Consider the following 5,617-nt stretch of genomic DNA (forward strand, 5'->3'; position numbering starts at 1 on the left):
TTGTGGAAGAAGCAATAGGGAGACGGAGAATAAATCTCATACCATCTTAGGAAAGGTGCCTTTATCTACCTCTTAGGTAAAGGGACCCCTGACCATTAGGTCCAGTCGCGGACGACTCTGGGGTTGTGGCGCTCATCTCGCTTTACTGGCCAAGGGAGCCGGCATACAGCTTCTGGGTCATGTGGCCAGCATGACTAAGCCACTTCTGGCGAACCAGAGCAGCACACGGAAACGCCGTTTACCTTCCCGCTTGGAGCGGTACCTATTTATCTACTTGCACTTTGACGTTTTCGAACTGCTAGGTTGGCAGGAGCAGGGACCAAACAACGGGAGCTCACCCCGTCATGGGGATTCGAACCGCTGACCTTCTGATCAGCAAGCCCTAGGCTCTGTGGTTTAACCCACAGCGCCACCCGCGTCCCAAGCTATCTACCTCTTACCTGAGGACAATGCACTGCTCTTTCTCCGAGCTCTGAGAGAAGGCATATGCCATTTCTGTGATGCCAAATATATGTCTGGAAGGGGACCAAAAGAAATTGGGGGGGGGGAGAGAAAGAAGAAGACCCATGTTATTACTTAGCCACCTAAATTCCAGTTGCATCAAAATTAGTTCAAGCTTATTTGTACAGAGATCGACACAACACCTATATCAACAGCTACGTTTTGTACAAACACATTGAAACATTTAGGCAGCAGCGTTGGCAGGGCAGTAAGGTAAGGGAGGAAAGGAAATTCCTGAGGCAGAAGGGACCACATTGGGTTGCAGCTCCTGAAACTGGACCATGTTTATTAACATTTCATACCTCACACTCCTTCGAAAAAAAGAAAGAAACCAGAGCAGCTTATTCCAATAAATGCAATATTTCTGTAGAACTTAATTGTGCTTAACTTTCTCTGGATTGTTGTATCCAAGAACTGCAAAAAATTATACCACAGCTTGCCCACCCATGACCTAACAGAACCAAATTGTGCAGACACTGTGACTCTAGCCATTAAGTCTAGGGTTGAGAGTGCTTGAGCCATGGAAAGTTTTAGTTAAAGAATGAAATTGGGAGAGAGGTTGGGAGGGAATTGACCCGCTTGAGTATCCTAGCGATATTAGATTTAGTGGAATGCATGCCAGGAGGGTTAAAAAACTTTCCCACATTATACTTAGTCCTCCACAAGCTACCGTAATTAAGTACTTTGGTTGGCAGGAAACCCCAAACCTGAGCACTTTAGCATAACACAGACATGTGAGATAAGAAGGTATTTAAAACTGGAGTGATCAGAATAGATTTGTATTCATAGCAAAATGAGTCTCACACAGCTTTTGTTGTTGTTCTAAGGTTCAAGCAAGTCTCAGATCAAACCATTATATTGGCATTTGAACATGTAGATTTTTCTAGTTCTTAGCTGCAACCCTTCACACCAACCCTGCATGGCAGGCCTTTCAGACTGTAATAGCCAGCCTCAGATTAAATCAGCAGCACACTTACATATTCCTTTCCATAAGCAATCAGAAACCATGATTTTTTCTATTTTTGCCCTAGGATTATTGTTTGAAACCAGAGATTGCTTAAAGGTTGCCTACCCTAGAGGGTTATTGTGAAGAACTGTTTCATTATTTTTACAAAAAATCTCCCCAATGGGAAATATATAAGCCAGACCCTGTTGATTTAATATGAGTCTGGCCATTGCAATTTTAAAACCTCTCTACCTTATAGCAATGTTGTTGTGAAGGGATAAATAAAAGAGTTACATCTAAAAATTAAAGAAGTTCTTAAAGACTCTTTTTACTGTTAATGGAAATTATTTCAGTTCAAGCCACTACAACCTTAATGCCTGTCTACCACACAGAGCTACTGAATAGAGGCTGCTTTTTGCTGTAGATCTCTGGTCACCTTCTAGTTTATGATTTTACCAACACAAACAACCGTATACTCTTTGAAAATGAGGCTGACCATTACTATCTCAAAGTCAACCTAGTTTACAGTAACCTATTACCATAAATATATTGGGTGTTGGGAATCTTTTGTCTTTTGTTTTATTTTCTATGTGTACTGCAACCCCCCCAAGGCAAGCACACAGTGTTGTGAAAACAATCAGTTCCCCTTTCTTTCCCCTTTCTTTCCCCTGATTGAATTAAGGAAAGGAGGGACTACCCTTCATAGGGTCATTAGGGCATAAGAGATAAAGCCACAGCTGGCTAGAGAAGCTGCTCAGGTGCAAAGGTCAGCACCCAAACACCTTATTTCAGTAATTTCTGCTTTGGCAAAGTATTTACAAATTAGAATATTTGTGGAGTGGCTATGGAATATCTTTTTTAAAAAACCAACAACATGCTGGCATTTAAAGTCAGCTTGGCAAGGATAACTTTTCCTAGTCCAACTTTTTGTAAGGTGTGTGTTAAATTGATCACTCAGGCTTCCCATTATGGAGTTCAGAAAACTCTTTAAAAAAAGAAAAGAAAGACATCAGCTTTATTTCAAAATAATACCAGTATTCTATGATAAAAACCCTAGCATGAGCATTGCTAAACATGATCAAAGGTTTGGGTGGGAATTTAAACCCACAATGGGTTAGCAGCACTTTGTAAAGTTCTTTGTTTCTAGAACACTCTTATTGTGTGTGACCTATGACAAAAATCAGTAATTTGCTGCCCAAGTCCCAGAAATCTAAAACAAATACATAAGCAAATTACACTGTCGATCTGAGTGAGATGATGAACGTTGTGTGTGCATATATAAAATCCAATAGTGACATTGTCACTGAAATGAGTGGAAGAATTGTGCCATATTCCTAAATTCCAAAGAGAGGCACAATCACTTCGGCCAAGTGAGCCCAAGATTGCAAATGAAAGCCAGGATTTTGTATGCAGCATGAATAAGATTATCAGAATAAGGCAAGGAGAAAACACAATGCAGACATACGGTGCATTTCTGGAGAGCAGGCCATTCTGGTACTGAACCACCACATCTTCTGAAAAAAGGCTGAGTGGCTTGAAAGGATTGATGCAGATCAAGATATGCCCGATGTAGGTCTAGGAAGAAGCACAGCATTTACTTATCCTCAAGAGCACGGGTGTCAAACACAAGGCCCGGGGGCCTAATCCGGCCCTCCAGACCTCATCATGTGGCCCGCGTAGCCGCCGCCAGCAGCCGCTGACAGTAGTTCTGGAGCCTGCGATTGGCCGAGGGTCAAAACCAGGGGCGGGGCTGCAGGCGGAGGCTGGGGCGCTGGAGCCGCGCTGACGGCCTTGGCCAGGGAATTTCAATTTCAAATGAGGCTGAGGGAGGCGGTGGCACAGTGGCCAGACGGGGAAGTGAGATGCAGGAGGAGGAGGAGGAAGCCCGCCGAGGAGGTAGGAAAGCCCTACAGGCGCCGCTGGCAAAGTTGGTGCCGGGACGGAGCAGCGCTGGATTTTTTTTTGGCGGGCTTTGCTGTTGTCTCCGAGAGCGAGTGAGGCGGCACTGGGGAGCCGCCGCCCGCCGCTTCCCTTCCTCTCCTCGGCTGCATCCGGGAGGTGGGCGAGCGAGCGGGCGAAAGGGACGCAGAGTGAGCCTGAGGGGGAAGTAGGTGAAGCGCAACAGCCGCTCTCTTGATGGAGCTGGGTTTCTCTTCCCTCTTCCCCCGTTTTCTCCTCATAGACACTCGGGAGGGTGCCTGGCTTTTGCTCTGCCCCCCAACCCCGAGCCGCCCTTTGGCTTCTCAGTTCCGGCGGAGCTGCTCCCCGGGGGGCGGCCGGGAGGGAGGCGGCGACGACGGCACGGGTTCCTGCTCTTCCCGCTCTGCCGCCGCCTCCTCTCAGCCCCTCGTGATGTAGGGCTCCAGATGGAGTCGCCTCGCGGTTTGAGTAGGTGGGAGGGGAATTTTTTTGGGGGGGGAGGTTTTCAAGCCTCCTCTGCCTGCAGTCCCGGTAGGGAGAGGCGGCGGCGAAGACGACAACAGCGCGGGTGGGGGGAAGAGCAGCTCTGAGGCGAATATGCACGTCCGCTGGGGCTGCCGCCGCCTTCCTCCTCGGGAAATCCGCTGCCCTCCCTCAGCGCGAGGGGAAGGGACTCTGGCGCTGAGGAGGGAGGATGCAAAAGCAAAGCAGGGAGTTGGCGCTGCACTGCATGTTCCTGCCCCTCTCCAAAGCATGGGGTGGGTTGCACTGCAGCGTGTGGCATCCTGCCTAGCGGGGTTTGGGTGTGCGCAGGGCGGGAGAGGGAAGCCATCTGCAGGTTTTTAATCCCAGCAGTGGCTTTCTCCTTCCTGCCGAAGGTTTAGTTGAGCCCCTCCCCCGCAAGCCGTCGATCCCCACCTTTTGTTCAAAATTCCCTCGTTTACATCCCCTCCCACACGCGCGCCATGACGCAGGAATGTGATCCGCGTGGGGGTGGGAATGAGCTTACATTATTACATAAAAAAGAATAATTAAATGCAGTGACAATAATTTATGATAATAAAGAGTGGACACATAGTCCTACAGACACAACCGGCCCTTTGAGGGTGACCAAACTGCTGATGCGGCCCCCGATGAATTTGAGTTTGACACCCCTGCTCAAGAGCAAGGGTAGGAGTTTCAAACACAAGTCCCCTCCCTTAACTCTTGTAAAGAACAGGGGTGGAGAATCTCCAGCCTGCAGGCCTAACATGGCCCTCCAGGCCTCCCCAACTGGCTCATGAGGCCATTTTCATCCACCTGCCGCACACCCGACATCAAACAGCTCATAGTTCTTCCTTTATCAAGCGAGGCTCACTCCCACCTGCCTGTCAGCTCTCACTGCAATTATGAAGGGCTGTTTGAAAGCCCCATGGTTTGCTTTGCAACCATTAGGGCTTAAACAGGAAGCATTCCCTGGTCTTACTACGATGTCAGGTGAGAGACAAGTACAGTACCCAGCTCTGCCCACCTGCCTAGGTTGGCCCACCAGCAGAGGGAGAGATAAAGACGTGGCTCTCTGGCTGAAAAATGTTCCCAACCCCTGTTCTACACTAAGAAAATGGCACCGTTACTGAGTCACAGAGGGTTCCATTGCGGATTCGTCCCCATGTGAGAAATCGGTGTCTCCCATCCTCAACATTCTTACACACATGCACTTACTCCTTATGACAATCAACTACAGAGATTAAGAAAGTAATATCCATACATAAATAAAGTTGCGATGGAATCTCTTTTTCAGGCACAGCAGCATGGAGCTTTCGCTGACTTCCCTGGGGAGGGAAGAGAAATATTATTTGAGGGTTTTGATTTGATAACATACCTATTTTTCTACCCCAAAAAAACAAAATTTGGCAGCTAATTTGAAGAAATGTTTACGACTGATGTTGGAAGTAAATCAATACATAACTACACTTTGAATCCTGCATTCGACCCTGATGATACTGGGTTTCCTCGTATACTTCTATCAGAAAACGCCTTGCACCATACTTACTCCAACCTGGAAAGGTCCTCCACTTTTTCAAATTCCATGCAGCAATCATCATCTTTATACATCTGGAAGGTATATGACAATGGCATTTCAAAGAGATACATAACATCAGTTCAACCACATCCCCACACGATGGTCTCTAGCACAGAATACACCAACCTGCTTTTGCATCATGTCCATCTCAAGGACATCTTCAGTGACATCTTCTGCCTCCCACCTTC

The 5,617-nt window shown here is 47.4% G+C and overlaps 1 long non-coding RNA gene across 1 annotated transcript; it reads right to left on the minus strand.

Moving 5' to 3' along the window:
- Positions 1–454: 454 nt before the first annotated feature.
- LOC132591631 (uncharacterized) lies at positions 455–5,224 on the minus strand. The gene is made up of 3 exons (XR_009557067.1): positions 5,115–5,224; positions 2,913–3,022; positions 455–515 (listed from the first exon to the last, which is right to left on the minus strand). It is a non-coding gene; the product is annotated as an uncharacterized LOC132591631 (long non-coding RNA).
- Positions 5,225–5,617: the final 393 nt, after the last annotated feature.

The sequence above is a fragment of the Zootoca vivipara genome, chromosome 2 (genome assembly GCF_963506605.1).
Source record: "Zootoca vivipara chromosome 2, rZooViv1.1, whole genome shotgun sequence".
NCBI classification, from domain to species: Eukaryota; Metazoa; Chordata; class Lepidosauria; order Squamata; family Lacertidae; genus Zootoca; species Zootoca vivipara.